The sequence below is a fragment of the Girardinichthys multiradiatus genome, chromosome 1 (genome assembly GCF_021462225.1).
Source record: "Girardinichthys multiradiatus isolate DD_20200921_A chromosome 1, DD_fGirMul_XY1, whole genome shotgun sequence".
Classification (NCBI taxonomy): domain Eukaryota; kingdom Metazoa; phylum Chordata; class Actinopteri; order Cyprinodontiformes; family Goodeidae; genus Girardinichthys; species Girardinichthys multiradiatus.
This window is the reverse complement of record NC_061794.1, coordinates 37,292,515-37,309,409: the sequence shown is the minus strand read 5'-3', so window position 1 is coordinate 37,309,409 and position 16,895 is coordinate 37,292,515. Positions and strand designations below refer to the sequence as shown.

The 16,895-nt window shown below is 38.8% G+C and overlaps 1 protein-coding gene across 6 annotated transcripts in view; it reads right to left on the bottom strand.

Moving 5' to 3' along the window:
* Nucleotides 1-16,895, bottom strand: part of camta1a (calmodulin binding transcription activator 1a) — a 492,714-nt gene that overhangs the window by 408,642 nt on the left and 67,177 nt on the right. Inside the window, exon 1 of one of the 6 annotated variants that reach the window (XM_047362472.1) lies at nucleotides 8,293-8,315. The exons of the other annotated variants lie outside the window; for them this stretch is intronic. The gene's annotated coding sequence lies outside the window, so the exon portion shown is untranslated. Of the gene's footprint in view, nucleotides 1-8,292; nucleotides 8,316-16,895 lie in introns of those variants that run through there. 6 annotated transcript variants of the gene reach the window in all.

Below are 16,895 nucleotides of genomic sequence, written 5' to 3'. Positions count from 1 at the left end.
TCCCTCTTACAGCAAAACACACCCTCAACATGATGCTGCCACCACCAAACCTCACAGTTGGCATAGTGTTCTTAGGTCTGCAAGCATCTTTCTTTTTCCTCCAAATGTTAAAGTGGTTTAATTAAGAAACACTTAAATTTGTGTTTCATCAAACCACAATGAGCGTCTCCAAAATTTAAGTTTTCATGCCTGAGTGCATTCGCTAAATGTAATCCAGCTTTTTGTGTTGCTTTTGGAAAAATGGTTTCAAATACTCAAAATGGCCTTCTAAGCAAAAAATAATAATAATAATAATTAAGGCTGCAGGTTATGAGCAGAAAACTGGTCATGGTGTTGTCCTCTGATTACCTCATCAGGATAACATGGACCAAGCTAATTTAAGAAACTGTGTCACAAATGAATACTGAAAAGTCAGCAGTCCTCGGATGAATAAAAACTTAATGCTTGGGTGAAAATTTTGGTACACATAATTTAAAATGGAAATTTACCATTTTAAGAGATGTTTTTTTTATGGAAATGATCTTAGGACAAAAAAAAGTTGATTAAATGTGTTATCTGCTTTGGGAACTGAGAGCAGCTGCATCTCAGGCAATTTGGTGCCTGTTTTCTATAAAATCTGTCTGAGATGCCAGGATTCAGCATGCGCTTTCTGACAAACATAAGCTTTAAAGGCCACTCACAATGCATTAAGAATGTTTTCTTTTTGACAACACATCAAAATGTGACCTTTAAATGATTCTTGTTATCAGGGACGCTGAACAAGAAAATCGATGAGATGCAGCTAGAGAGGAGGGATTAAAGCAGGGCAAATTGATCATTCCATTTCATTTTCATCTCGATTTTATGTGCCAGCAATACACACCTAATCTGACCACAAACTGCTTTTAACACTTCAGGGGAGCATCATTTGAGGCCAAAAAATACAACGATCTCAACAAGCTACTCAGTTACAAAAACAGGGGAGGAGCACAATCCTTTACTGACTGTTAACCTTAATAATAAGCCTGTTTTTTCATTTTCTTTTTTCCTTTCATTGCCTTTTTTCTATGCTTTTATAGTGCGCCTCAGTTCTGTTGCCTGTCTTCACCATAGGGAATACACAGCGGCAGAACTCATTGTTTATTTTACACAGTTTGTAGGTCCATCAAACTGCAAAAACAAATACATTAATCATCAGAACACACTGATAGATCATTAATTATTGTACCTCCCTGTTGATGTCACACATTGTTGAATCCTATCACGGCTAATCACAGCACTTTGGAGGAACTTCATTAAACATCCAGCTCATTTACAAAGCCATGTCTGGACATGCGAGCACAGAGTCAAAGACACAAGAGGCAGTACATTTTTTTCTTCTTTTGCAAGAAGCTTTCTGCACGCATTAAAGGGAGTATCTCCCAAAGAGCAATTGCACTATTTTCCATCGTCCTGCATGCAGTTGAGATTGGGAGCGTATTACCGCTGAAATGGCAGAGCTCAACAGATAACAGCGATAACAAAGATAGCAAACCTGGGAAATGAAAAATGGCACTTCCCCTCTACAAGGAGATACATCAGTGTTTATTAAATCAATGCCAGACAGAGAAATCTGAAGGTAAAATAATGAACCACTTATAAATGATCCTTGCTTCCCTGGGCCTACCCTGATCAGGCTGTTCAAGGACCACCAATGCGATGCATATTAGGAGAGGTCTATTAATCCTTGTGTCTCCTCATAGCTGACTATAAAACGGCTGAGTCCTCTGTGACTTACTATGCACATCCTTTATAATTTTTCATTGTAAAAAAAAAAAGTCGGACACACAACTTTTATTGATTGGGTGTGAAAGTTTGGGTTGTATGTGTGCTTCGTTTGAGGGAGTGTGGGTATTTCATCATGGTGCTCTGGGAAACATTACACAGCTCGGCTACCTTCCACACAGCATCCATGGCAACTGGAAAGGCTCCTCTCCCGGCAGAAATGTGCTTTTAATTGAGTGACATCTAATCAGGCAGTGAAATACAGCAGTAGAGTTAACAAAACAGGTCAACGAGGGACAAGGACTACCAGCTGCAAACGCCATCACAGCACAGCGTTTAGCTGCGATGTTGACCAACCCATATTAGTCAGGTTTTAATGAACAAAATTATACAGTTGCATGTGTTCTTCACAAGATCTTTGGGTGAATGTGTGATTGGGGATGATGAGCCCTTCTAAAGATTACACCAGCTTTGGGAGGAGGCATGTCTTTGATGTGCTGAAACTAATGGAGCCAAGACGTCTCACAAGCTACGCCTTAACACATATTTAAAAGGCTTAAAAGGATGAATTTTTTAACACCATCCCTTTTTTTTATTCCCTTTTCTTTAAGATGTTATATGCAGTTTCAGGGATATATTGTCTTTTAGTTTCTTCCTCAAACATTACATCTACTTGTAACTAAAACAGCATTCACTTCATTATCATATGTTGAAACACTGCACTGTGGGACCTCTTCAGCTCCCCTCTACTTGGAATTATCAGCGAGGACAGCAGTCTGTAGTGGCACACGCAGACAGAGGGGGTAAAGGCACAAGCCCAGTAAACTGTCTCTCTGCGCTTTGGGGAATCATTGGAATTCATGATCTTTTCTCAGTATGCTAACAATAATCTTCAGCTAACTCTGTCTCGCACATCACTAGGCATGGCAAACACTTGTCTTCGCCAAGTCCCTGGCAGCTCCCCCTCGCCATGCAAATTCCAGGGCTGTGCCTCTCTTTGTATTACAACAATGTCCTCAACCTTTTCCAATCACCAGCTTCCATGCAGCAAGATGACAAAACTGGTGCTCCTGAGTGGCTTGATACAGATGCTCTCACTCACAGCGGATTTAACTTTGATAAACCTTTAAGCTGTAAACAGCAGCTAAATTGACTTTTTCTGTTTGTAGATCGCAATAAGAAACATTTTAACAGGCTCTAAATGTCTCCACTAAACAAATGCACCATCCCAGAAGTAACTACAACTTTGCTACAAAAGGATACAGGATTCTTTCTTCAATATGCAAAGCAGGATATTATAAATGTTTCTGCAGTAAAGTCTTCTACATAATTTAAAGGGAAGAAAAACTGGGCTGCGTTTGTATATTCCACTATGTGCAAAACTGCAAAAAGAACTCCTAAATTAAACGTCCTTAATGGATTACACAAAAGGTGGACCTACAAGCATTACAGTGCCTTGAAAAAGCATTCATACAAACTGAGGTTTTTCCGATTTTGTCGTCCTATAAACACAAACTACAATGTATTTTATCGGGATTTTATGGCTATATTTACACTGCAGGTCTTAATGCTCAAATCCGATTTTTTCAGAAATCAGATTTTTTTGTGTGGTCATTCACAATACTTTGAAAATGTTGCAGCTCCAAACTGACCTGAATGCGCATAAGAACAATACAAGGATCGTCAAGCGCAGCACAACAGTAAACACGGAGAAATAGGTGTTATGGTTTAAGTGCACAACAGAATCCATTTACTGTCACCAGGTGCTGTGTGGGAAATACGTGAATAAAAGGAGAGTGAAACTCTTTATTGTTCCGTTTTAAGGAGATATGAGAGCCATTTCAGTACAACAAACTGTTTGGATGCAGAGGCACAACCAGCAATGGTGGGGCAGGGATGTTAACAACTTTACAGAGACCGAGATTATTCAGAACTTTATCATGTCGAGAGCAGCTTTTAATCATATATATCGGCCCCTCTCCTTTCAACTCCACAAGCAGAAGATTTGATGCAATCCAGTGTATTGGACTGCAGGAGAGGCAGATCATCACATGCTCGGTAACCTCGATAGCATTTTAAAGTCCTCTGTTTGAACGGTTGTATACGAATTTTACAGATGGTTTCTATGAGCCATTCAATTAGGCTTGAATAAAGTGTTATCTCTGTTTATTAACGAGCTCTAACGTCTCTCTACTGTGCACCACTATTCTAGTCCCCAGTCTGTTTTGGTAACTGCTACCGTTTCCTGCTGGGCGGCACAAAGTTGTGACGAATGTAATGGAAAGTGACATCAAAGTCACATCTAATGCACCTTTGTCGTTCCCGCTGGAATCGCATTCCTAAAGATCAGATACGAGTCGGATTTAGGACCACATATAAATGTGGTTAAAATGCGTACTGAAAAAGTCAGATATGGGCCAGATATGGGTGATCACACTGTTCTAAAAAGTCGGACCCCCCCAAAAAATTGGATTTGGGCCACATTTGCCTGCAGTGTGAAAGGGTGTGAAAGGGACAATGTGACGGACATAAAAGGCTGCATAAAAGTAAGGTGGAGGGAAAAAGATTCACTGTTTTCAAAATTATTATTTTAAATGAAATTATAAAAAGTTTAAAAATTCACCTAATTATTAAAGAGTTAAACTTTTTGTAGTTTAATCCCTGTTTAGATACAGTTGCTGTGTGAATGTTTTACAGTTTTTTTTTGTATAGAATATTAGTAAAGAAACAGAACCATGAAGACCAAGGAACACAGCAGACAGGCCAGGGATAACGTTCAGGGGAATGTTCCTAGCATTGAACATCACACAGAGCAATGTTTAACATCTAAAAACTGAATGAATATGACACAGCTGCAAACTTACAAAGACATCACCTTCCACTTAAACTATGACAAGGAGAGGAATAAAGAGAGAAGCAGTGAAGAAGCCCATGGTAACTCTGAAGGAACTGCAAATATCACCTGCTCTTGTGGGAATATCTGTTGACAGGACAACTTTTAGTCATCACTTTATCTGCCACTATGGTGGTGTGTGGCTGAAAGTTAACACTGCACATTACTATAAACACACCAAGAACAACACAAAACATTGTGGTGGCAGCATTATGCGGTGGGAATACCTTACTTCAGGAAGGACAGGAATGGATGGAGCTAGAGGCTGCAAAAGATTTGAGAGTGGGGTAAAGGTTTAACTTACAGCAGGACAATGACAATAAACACACAACTAGACCAACATTGGAATGGTTTAGATCAAAATATATCCATGTGTGTGGATGTCCCAGTCAAAATTCAGATCTTAATCCAATTGAGAATCATTGGCAAGGTTTGAAAACTATTGTTGACAGATGCCCTCTATCCAGTCTGACTGAGCTTAACGAATTTCGTAAAGAACAATGGGCAACAAAATCGGTCTCTGACAGTTAAAGCTTTTAGAGACATAAGCCAAAACATGTGCAGCTATTAATGCTGCAAAAGGTGGTTTTACAAAGACTTGAAAGACTGAATACAATGCATGCTACACTTTTTATTAGTAAAAATGTTTAGAACCATGCATCCTTTTCTTTCCACTTCATAACTATGTACTACTTTGAGTTGTTCTGTCAGCTCATATTTGCAAGACACTTCAAATCATTTTCCAATTTAAAAACATGTATTAAAACTTTTTCTGCTATTTTTTTTAGCTTGACAGTCCATGAGATATGAATTTTTTATAACAAAATCATAGAGTTATTAGCATCTGCTTCATTTATTGATGGAATTTGTTTTCTTTTTATGTATCGCTCACAATTGAGTCTGTGTGCATTCTAAGATAAATTTCCCTTTAGGCACAGTAAAGCTGAAGCCAGAGAGCTGAGGTAAACAGTAAAGATTAGAACAACAGATGGTTCTGATATAGTCAATTTGCAGCATACCACTAAAAGAGGTGCTGAATATGTTATGAGTACCACTGAAGACAAATAAAGATATAGCCATAAGCTCAACTCAATAAATTGCTTGCTGAAGTTTTAACGGCTTTTTCTCATTTTGCTGCCTCTCGAGTTTTAAAGATTTACAACATTAGGGTATAAATTTGTGTCAACTGTGAAAACAGCTTTTTGTTAGAAAGCGAAAAATGAAAATCTATGGGTCTAGTCTGCAACTATGCTATCTTAACATTTCTTCATTAACGTTAAGGCGGTAATCTGGTGACAATTTTATGATTTCAATCACATCTCAAAATGCCTCTAAAGCTGTGCGTCTTATCTTACTCGCCGTATTATTACAGAACCATTTCATCGGCCTCACCTCCAGAGTGAAGCTTTGATGGTGTCAAGTGGGAGACGACAACCAATTAAAAGAAAATCAGTCAAACAACTCGGGGGTCAGATCTCAAGATGCTCCCAATCACTCATAATTTCCTGTTGTTATGCTGCTTTTCGACTGCTCCTGATTAGTCTGATAAGTTGGCGGCGTGCAGAATGGTCAGTGCGCTGAAGCTCCAACTGTGCCTCATAAAAAACAAACTCCAGTGAAGATTCCTGCGCCACTAAAACAGTACACTTATCTATCTTTCCTCTGATTAGGTTCAGCAGCCCATTGAGCGTGGTTATGTTACCGTAAACAAACAGGAGTAGAGGTAAGAAGACTTCCAAGCACCTTAAACAATACTGGCAAGACTCTGCTTGGTTTTAGGAATGCAAAAAAGCTAGAAGATTACAGGAAAGGCATGCGTGAGGTCTGGCAGGACAAGGCAGCAGTCCTTATAGTATTTCTGTTCACGTCCTCCGCTGTTAGTCATTACTGTGTGCAGACGAGGGGTGATGTTTACTCTGCTGAGACAAGCAAGTCTACTGCTCTGGGTTGCAACCTTGTGACTTGCTTCTCCCTCCTGCTGCCAGCTCCCTGAACGTCTAGCCCTGGCCCTGCCACACCATCGGCCTGCTGGTCTTTTGCACTTCTTAATGCCAACCGATTACAGTTTATTTTTGTTTTTTTAAGAACAATTTCTGTAAAAAAGGCAATGATTTGTTTGCACACTGTCTGTGTGGTGGGTGTTTGGGTGATATTTCAGGAAATAATAGCATAATACACACAAGGGCTGTGATTCTGCAATGCCCTGCTGTACCACATTGCCTCCTTTTGTCTTTAGTTTCCTTGTGTTGTCACTTTCAAACATTACCGCCCACACACACACAACAAAAAGGAGGAAGGAAGGGAGAGATGGTGACAGAGACTTATTGCATTACACAATGTGTGAAATGGGGAGTTGTAATCCTTGGTAATAGATTTAAAAAAATCAATGGAAGTATGGTTAGATATTTTATCATACAAAGATGATGAAAATAAATGACAGAATGAGAAAGAAGTGAAAGATGATTGCGAGGGCAGCTGACAGCTTATTAGTGGAACACTGATGGCTGAAGGACAATAAAGAAGAGATAAGTACAAAATAAATTAAAATGAAACATAAATTAATAAAACACTAAAAATGTTATTAATTAAAATCAAATATGATGCGTAACCAAATGGCAAAAGGACAGAATAAAGCACAGCACCTTGCAGAAGTGTTAATACTCCTTGAACTTTTTTAACATTTTGGCAGATAACAACCACAGATTTCAATGTGATTTATTTGGGATTTCTTCGGATAGACAATCACAAAGTAATGCATTACTGTGATAAGAAAGGGAAATTTTTTACAAAGAAAGATTTGAAAAGGGTGGTGTAGATACGTTTTCAGCCCCCTTATTTAATAGTTTGGAGAACCACATTTTGCAACAATCACAGCTGCAAGTTTTTTGGTGTATTTCTCTCTCTACTAGCTTTGCACATCTAGACCCGGCTAGAGCAATTTTAGTCTTTATAAAATGACTATGGTTTGATCTAAACCATTCCACTGTAACACTGGCTGTATGTTTAGAGTGATCATCCTGCTGAAAGGTGAACCTTGACCTCAGTCTTGAGTCTGTTCAAGGCTCTAGATGGTACTCCGTCATAATTTTTATGTATTTAGTGCCATTCATATTCCTATCACCTCTGAACCGCTTCCATGTTCCTTCTAAAGAAAAAACCATTTCCACTACAATTTTTCACATTGGCCTTTGTGTGTTCAGGGTGTTTGTTCTCCATACTCCATACTCCACATTTAACATATTATATGAATGCCACAAAGCTTATTTATAGTCCAGACAGCTCAGAGTACCTTCTTTTTCATGTTTGCTGCGTCCCCTACATCCCCCTTCGTAATGCTGTTTGTTTTCTGATGATTTTATTTAGGGGTTTCAGACAGAGCTGATTACTTATGCACAAGAAACTTTTAAAATGTCTTTCAAAGTCATGGAACTTCTACTTCACAATCATGCACTACTTTGTGTTCAACATAAAATACTTTAAAGTTTGTTGTTTTTTGTGTCATAATGTTGAAAATTTCAAGTGGTATTTAGTTTTTTTTTTTGCAAGGCACTGTAGAAATAAAAGATGGGTGAGAGATAATGTCAATGAGTGTGATTCATAATGACAAAAAGGTTCAAATCAATCATAAAGCACCAAATAAAAAATGAAATGATTACCAAGCTTATGCAGGAGATCAGGGTTCAGAGGTCAAGTTCAATATAAACACGGAAGCCATTATGGCGTCTGCATGGATGTCTCTGGAAGAAATAAACAAGGAGGTGAAGTAAGTACACTTCAGGGTAAGTGCTGTTTAAGTCCTACAGCTACTTGACAATATGTAGCACTCAAATATTAATGTGACACAATGCTGTAGTAAGCACAGATTCACAACAGTACACAACTGGTGGTGCTCAGTTTCCTTAAGTGGTGCAGGGCTATTTCAGAGTTTAGTGATTCGCAGACACACTTATTCCAGCCCTTTAAAGCAATAGAGGGCATCTTTTTTTATCATCCCATAACCATGTCTAGGCAATAAATTTATGTTTGCTCATTCCGAAACCTCTCAGCAAAATTAGGCAGACTAAGAAAGCCTCCAATGCAATGCTAACACATCACTGGTGCTCTTTGTGTCATGATTCCAAGCCCATATCTTGAGCTACATTTACACACATACTGAATGTTAAGAAGAGCACATACAGTGCTGACACTAGTAAAACAAAGTGTGTCTCCAGTTGGGTTTTTTTTTTTTGCTTCCACTAAAATAAACAAAGAAATAAGAGTCCAATAGTAGCAGCAGAAAACGTTCTGCAAAGCCATAGCACACTGAAGACAACAAAGGCATTACTATTTGCCAACTAAGGAAAACTACACAAATGGCTGTGCACTCCAAGCAGAAAGTGTTCATCTGTTTAAGTCGGCACAATTTGTTATGCATAAAATACTTTATTTACAAATTTATTTTTGTTATTTATTATGTACAACAATATTTGCAAGTTGCACACAGTTTGAAGGTTTGGTGACACCTCATTCTTCCCAAATGCACTAAGAAATGCAGGTCCTGCTCTTGTTAACAGGGTACTTTGTGGATACTGTTAAAAACAAATTTAAAATAAAAATATGCAAATATTACAGTGAAGCATAATGCATCCACTAGAACAGCATATTGTAATTAAGACCCATCAAATTGTCTTTTTGAACTAAAACATAAAAATTCATGCAAAGGCATTTAACAGGACTAATGGTTTACTTGTCAGGGGGAAAAACAGACACAATACATGTGTCTGGTTTGTCTGGAGAAATATGCTGCAAGGTCCTCTGAACCGCCTGAAAATTGAAATCCAAACAACATCAGATGTAAAACAGCAGCTCTGTACACGTTAAGCCTGAGGCAACATATGAGCTCTGAAACAGGAAGGAAAATACCTTTCAAAACACCCTTTGCTTTTATAGGTGTCTAACGCTTCACGATCAACTTTCAAATAAGTGTATTTTGAAACTCCACTGTAGGGCAAAGAGCAATAAAGGGGGGGATCAAGGGCTGGGGAGACACTTCAGATGATTTTGCATCAGTATAAGATTCATTTTACTACCTATAACAAAACATGCACGGCAACTGTAGCTTCATCTTAATCTGTGTGTCATGAAGGTGGGGGGATCCTCTCACTAAGACAACCAAAATTGCTGCATATCAAAGATTAGTGCTGTAAAAATGCCTAAACGGTAGCCCTGCACGTGTTCTCCACCCATAATTAATTGTCTGATCTTTGTGGAAAAGGAAATAGCACGAGTTTGAGCAAACGGCATTTCCCACAGGTATTAGTTGCTAATTGCTGTCAGCCGTTCGAGAAGCCCTTTCTGGAGAAAACTATCTATTCTTCCTATTCTGCGTTGCAGAATTCACATTGGAATTTTTTGGGAGTGCAAGATAAATGTTTATACCATAATTACTACTAAGTGCACAAATAATTGCAAATTTCTTGTGCCACCTAAACCCACAGTAAAACAAAAGCAATCTATGTGCCTGTTGGCTGTGAAATTGAAACAGTCCAAATTCTCCAGTCTGCCTTCCAGCCATTCATTATCTCGCATTTGTATCTGTTCTGTGGTAAAAAGCCAGACTTTGCAAGGATGGGAAGAGAGATGGAGTGAAGCTGATGACAGGGATTCAAGGATGCTCTGAATGTAGACATGCTGTTGCAAGCATCTCGCCTCTCCCAACAAGACATCAGAAAAGCTTCAAAGCCCAAAGCTTTACGCCATCGGAACACATCTCCTCATTGTACCCTTGGCTCCTCCTTTTAAAACATGAAAAAGGAAACAAATAAAACATCGTCTGTAAATCGAGATAGCCTTTTGCATAAGGTATTTTGCACCTAATCTTTTCATTCCAGGTCAGTATAATATTAGTGCTTCCTTCCTCCTGTGATGGTCAAATCACATTTCAAAGATTCTGTGTGCTTTTCAAGCAGGGGAAAAGAAAAAAAGACAGGGCAGCAGGGAGCTAAAGCAATCCCACATCTATTAAGGATGAACCAATCATCAAAGACAAATTACAGTACACTTGACTGGGATATGCAAATTCCAAATTAGATGCAAGTCATCAGAAGATCAGCATAGCAATATTTTTGCATCTACAAATTGAAAATGTCTGCTTTCAGATCAGCTTTTATTATTATTATTATATGAAAATAAAAACACAAGTGTAATCTAAGGATATAAAATTAATTTACATTAAAACTGTGCTCAACAAAAAGAAGATTTATATGTTTTCGTATAGGAACTGCACTTAATTACTACAATTGGCTTTCTGACAGCATATTTTAATTTGTTAATTTCTTTTTATTTTGATTTGTGATTTCAGAATTACTAAGTTCTCAAGTCATTGTTTTTATCACTGAAAAAATCTGCAAACTACCCTTACGTTGGGGAATGTGCATTCTACAGCTGCAAAATTTACAAGCGTCCATAATTAAAAAGCCATGAATTATGATTCAGTGTCTTGGTTTGAAAAGGGTAACTTGGTTTTTTTTAAGTCTTTGTAAAATGTTACTGAATGAATTCAACATATTGAAAGATATTTGATAAGTATATTTCTATATTCAAGCTGTCCTTTTTTTGTCATTTTAAAATAAATAAAAACAGAAATTTGAATTTAGTTTCTCTGCTAACTCCCCGATGCTTTGGCTTTCAAAAATGTTGAACACAACAAACTCACTGCTCTCTGAATTCTTTATGCAAATCCTCTAACATAACAACCGTGCATGTATTTATACTGTGCTTTTCCAATCTTGAACACCCTGATAGCAAAGTTGTTTTCCTTATAAATGTATACAGAATACACTATATGAAAGGCATTCACCAACCAAAAAATACAAACACTTTTGCTTTAAGTATTAGTAAACATGACATTAAATTGTAGGGATGTATGAATTGTTAAAACTCAATTGTCCTTATAAAGTCAACATAAGGTTAAATATTATAAATAGTAGCTATAGCTCGACAAGGGATCTATCAAACATGCTCGTAAAGATATGAAGCAGCAGTGTGAGATATAGTGACTCCTATTCAAGATACCAACTTTGTACTAACACAAAAAATCACCAAAATATGCCAGGTCCTCCTCAACACCTGACACTAATGAATCATGCTTTTAGCAACTAAAAACCATGAACTTCTACTCTCCACCTACTGGAGTCCAATCCAGCAATTCTCAGCTTATTTCTCCCTTGGTACACCTTAGTCTTTACCTTTTCTTAAAATGCATAAGGGCAATTTCTTTCTAGAGACTGCCATGCAAGCTTGCTGCCTGGAGCCATTACTGAACAGCTGATGCAGACACTGCAGATGGACATGTGTCATTCAGCTGAGCTGTCAGATGAGGAACAGTCAAGCGTCTGTCACACAGACGTGAAGAAACTTATCCTTTGCAAGGAAAGATATCCTGGGCCTCCCACTGTGGGACAGAACAGAGTGTGCCCCACTGAGACAATGCAGAGTGAGGTTTTTGGCAATTGAAAACTGACTTTTGTTTCTTGTGATTTTTCATTTCTTAAAAACCACAAAATTTTGACATGGCATTGAACTTACTAAATGGCGAATATAAAAACAATTCTTATGGCCTTAATCCATAGTGGTGCAAACTTCACAGGATTTATAACACTGACTGACATGTGAGGAAAACTGAGACTTTCAGCTGTTTCCATTCCTTGTAGATATGCAATTGCACAGCTTGGTTATAGCAAGTATTTTGTTCACACAGACAAATAAGTGCAGAAATTGTCTAATATTTAAAAATGTGGAACTGACTTTTTGAATCATAAACATTAACTATATAGTAATTACAGTCAGCTTAAATGTTACAGACTTTCATATAAACCCTTAATACTATCTCCAATCTGTCTTAAATAAACAACTATGTGCTTCAGTGGAACACTGCGGTCAATAGTCAACAGTAATTGCATCCTGAGGACATCAGTTGTCAACATGTAATAAAATGTACAGGGGTTGGACAATAAAACTGAAAAACCTGTCATTTTAGTGTGGGAGGTTTCATGGCTAAATTGGACCAGCCTGGTAGCCTGTCTTCATTGATTGCACATTGCACCAGTAAGAGCAGAGTGTGAAGGTTCAATTAGCAGTGAAAGAGCACAATTTTGCTCAAAATATTGAAATGCACACAACATTATAGGTGACATACCAGAGTTCAAAAGAGGACAAATTGTTGGTGCACGTCTTGCTGGCGCATCTGTGACCAAGACAGCAAGTCTTGTGATGTATCAAGAGCCACGGTATCCAGGGTAATGTCAGCATACCACCACGAAGGACGAACCACATCCAACAGGATTAACTGTGGACGCAAGAGGAAGCTGTCTGAAAGGGATGATCGGGTGCTAACCCGGATTGTATCCAAAAAACATAAAACCACGGCTGCTCAAATAACGGCAGAATTAAATGTGCACCTCAACTCTCCTGTTTCCACCGGAACTGTCCGTCGGGAGCTCCACAGGGTCAATATACACGGCCGGGCTGCTATAACCACACCTTTGGTCACTCATGCCAATGCCAAACGTCGGTTTCAATGGTGCAAGGAGCGCAAATCTTGGGCAGTGGACAATGTGAAACATGTATTGTTCTCTGATGAGTCCACCTTTACTATTTTCCCCACATCCGTAAAAGTTACGGTGTGGAGAAGCCCCAAAGAAGCGTACCACCCAGACTGTTGCATGCCCAGAGTGAAGCATAGGGGTGGATCAGTGATGGTTTGGGCTGCCATATCATGGCATTCCCTTGGCCCAATACTTGTGCTAGATGGGCGCGTCACTGCCAAGGACTACCGAACCATTCTTGAGGACCAGGTGCATCCAATGGTTGAAACATTGTATCCTGAAGGCGGTGCCGTGTATCAGGATGACAATGCACCAATACACACAGCAAGACTGGTGAAAGATTGGTTTGATGAACATGAAAGTGAACTTGAACATCTCCCATGGCCTGCAGTCACCAGATCTAAATATTATTGAGCCACTTTGGGGTATTTTGGAGGAGCGAGTCAGGAAACGTTTTCCTCCACCAGTATCACGTAGTGACCTGGCCACTATCCTGCAAGAAGAATGGCTTAAAATCCCTCTGACCACTGTGCAGGACTTGTATATGTCATTCCCAAGACGAATTGATGCTGGATTGACTGCAAAAGGAGGCCCTACACCATACTAATAAATTATTGTGGTCTAAAACCAGGTGTTTCAGTTTCATTGTCCAACCCCTGTAAATGAGATACATAAAGTTTCCGACAAATGTAGATAGGAAGATAATGCAGAAAACCTGCTTTACTTACGTACATTTAATATATATGTCCACAGAAGTTCTCAAAAACTGTATAACCACGGAATGATTTGTGAAACTACTGTGTCTCGTCAGGGGTACCACAACCTTCCATCATTCCCCTGTTGCGGTTTCCGTTGTGTATAAGACAGCCAAAATGCAGTTAGTTTAAACGATAGAAACACACACAGACAATTACCCAGCCCATAGGGAGTCACAGACTAAAGAGCTAGTCAATGTTTCTGTGCAACATATGCATCAAAAGGGCTGGGTCAGCACATTCTCCTGTCGCTCTTTAAGTGCATCTTCACCCAATCTATGTCCAAGGGTGAGAACAATTGCCACATCACTGCGGTGTGAATACGTTGATAAATTCACCCTTTACTTTTGACACCTGATATGTAAAAGCGCAACTTATGTTCAGAAGCAATGAGTGGTGCTTTGACACTGTCAATATTTCTCTCTAACATGCAGAGTAGGCATGCAGACTAATGACAGACCCAGTATATCACCAAATGAGTGCACAAACGGGGCAGAGGACAGGAATTAATTGCTCCAGCAACAAATGACCTGACAGGACAAATGCAAACACACAGACAGACAAAACAGCATGAAAACAAACACACACAAGCAAGTCCTGTCACATACAAAACGACAGGCTATTTTTTTCCTAAAGAAAATACAGCAGCCAGTATTAGGATATAGTAAATCTATAGAGGACTGCCAGCATGTCACTATGTGTGAAAGAGAGTAATATTTGCAAGTGCTACTGTGATTTCAAGGCTCCTCCATCAACAACACTGTGCTGTCACTCCTCTGTGATTCTCATCCATGACAGGCTTTTTTGTTTCAAGCAGTTGTGGTCAGGTAAACAGATTTTCATTTTTTTCCATGTCTTCAATAGAGCCTGCACCTCATTTAATGCCCCCCTGATACTTTCCCCTCTCACTGCTTATACTCCCACTCTACCCTCCCAGAGCAAAAGGCTTTTCATGAAAGCACAACATATTGTCAGGAATTTTACTTTTAGGTAACCCTGATTGAAAGAGGCTGCATTTGTTTTCTCAAGTACACCCTTCCTCTATTCCCACCGCCATAGTGCACAAGAGTACCATTATGGTTGCTGTGGACCTCATCCATTCATCATTCTTCTCACCTATGAAGCAAAACACACATATATCAACCATAGCTTCCCTCCCACTTCCCTAAATCATGCTTTGTTCTGCTGTGTGTAAAGAAAACTGCCTTGGCTTTAGATAGCAACACCTGCTGAGCCAAGTGAGAATAACAGAGACCTTCACTTTTTCTGCACTGCAAAAATTACAATCACAAGTGCAACACAAAGTGATTTTGGTATTGTGTGAGAAGAAGAATATCTCTGTATTTAATGTGTGGCAAGAATGACAGAAAATGCTCAGTTTTTACAAGATTTTCAAGAGTTTTTAACTGCCTCATTGGGGAGGGAACAATTTCAATTTAATCCACAGGTTTAATGGCTGTGTTTGGAGCAGATATTATCATAAGTGAGTCTATCTTAACAGCTTGCAGCTGGCTGAAATTGTTTTTTCCTCGATATATTTTTTCTATGGTTTAGCCTTAAGTGTTTTATGATTTGAAGGTTTGTAGGTTATATTTGGTTTCATTACAATAAATATAGAAGATTAGAGTGAAAGTCACAGGCCAAACTTTACTAAAAATATGAGAAAAATAAGTATAATTATGCTCTGAAAATCACCCTAGATATTGTTCTGAAATACCGATCGCTGGTACTTACCATCTAATGGATATAGTTTGTTAGCAATCATTAGTCTGTTAAGACTGTCAAGCTACATCTTATGCTAAGGACTGATTGTTACACACATTCCAAAAATAGCACTTTCCTTTCAGACTGCAGGATTACTGGTGATTTCTAAAGCTCTGGGAATTCTGGTACCAGGTTCAGTTCCGGTGTAACCAGCTCTCAGTCTTTGTCCATTAAACAGACACCCTGTCTACATTTAAGACTAGACTTAAAACTTTCTTAATTTATGAAGCTTATAGTGAGAGTAGCTTAGGTTCTCCTGATCTACACTTTATTGCCAAAAGAATTGGGTCACTTGAATTTACACAGATGTGAACTTTAATAGCATCCTATTCGTAATATAAAAACTTTAATATGGTATTGGTTCACCCTTTGCTGCTTCAACAACTTCAACTCTTCTGGAAAAGCTTCAATAAGCTTTATTAGGGTGTTTATGGGAATTTTAAACTAATCTTCCAGTAAAGCATTTGAGAGGTCAAGCACAAAGGAGGAGTAGGTCTGGCTTGCAGTCTCCACTCTAATTCCTCCCAAAGGTTCAGTCAGGTGTCTATGTAGACCAGTCAAATTTGCCCACACCACACTCATTCATTCATGTGTTTAAGCATCGTGTAAAATGTACTGGTGCACAGTCATGTTGGACCTTTTTTGAGCTAAATCTAAAGGAAGTTTGTAGGTCTGCAGCAATTTAGTCAGCAGAAAGCCTGTGACCTGTAGGGATCTGATACTGTAGAACCCGCTCTGTGATTTTCAGTGACTCACTACTTTATGGCTGAGTTACTAACAGCTGTTGAATATTTAGCAGCAATAATATTTTACCTATGGATTTATTGCATAGGTGGCATCCTATCTCGGTACCATACAGGAATTCACTAAACTGCTGAGAGTGACCCATTCTTTAACAAATGTTTGTATCAGCAGTCAGGATGCATATTTTGATGTTATACGTCTGTTGCCAGGAAATTGATAGGAACACCTGAGATCAATGGTTCGGATTGGTGACCCCTTACTTTTAGCAATATAGTGTACATCTGTAGTTTGCCTACTATAAACGTATGCGGTTGGAGGATATACCAACCTGTTTCCCTTATCCTTACTCTCCATTATTGCATTATTTGTAACTACTGCTGCCCTTAACTTTGTGCTCTCTCTTTGTTTGAC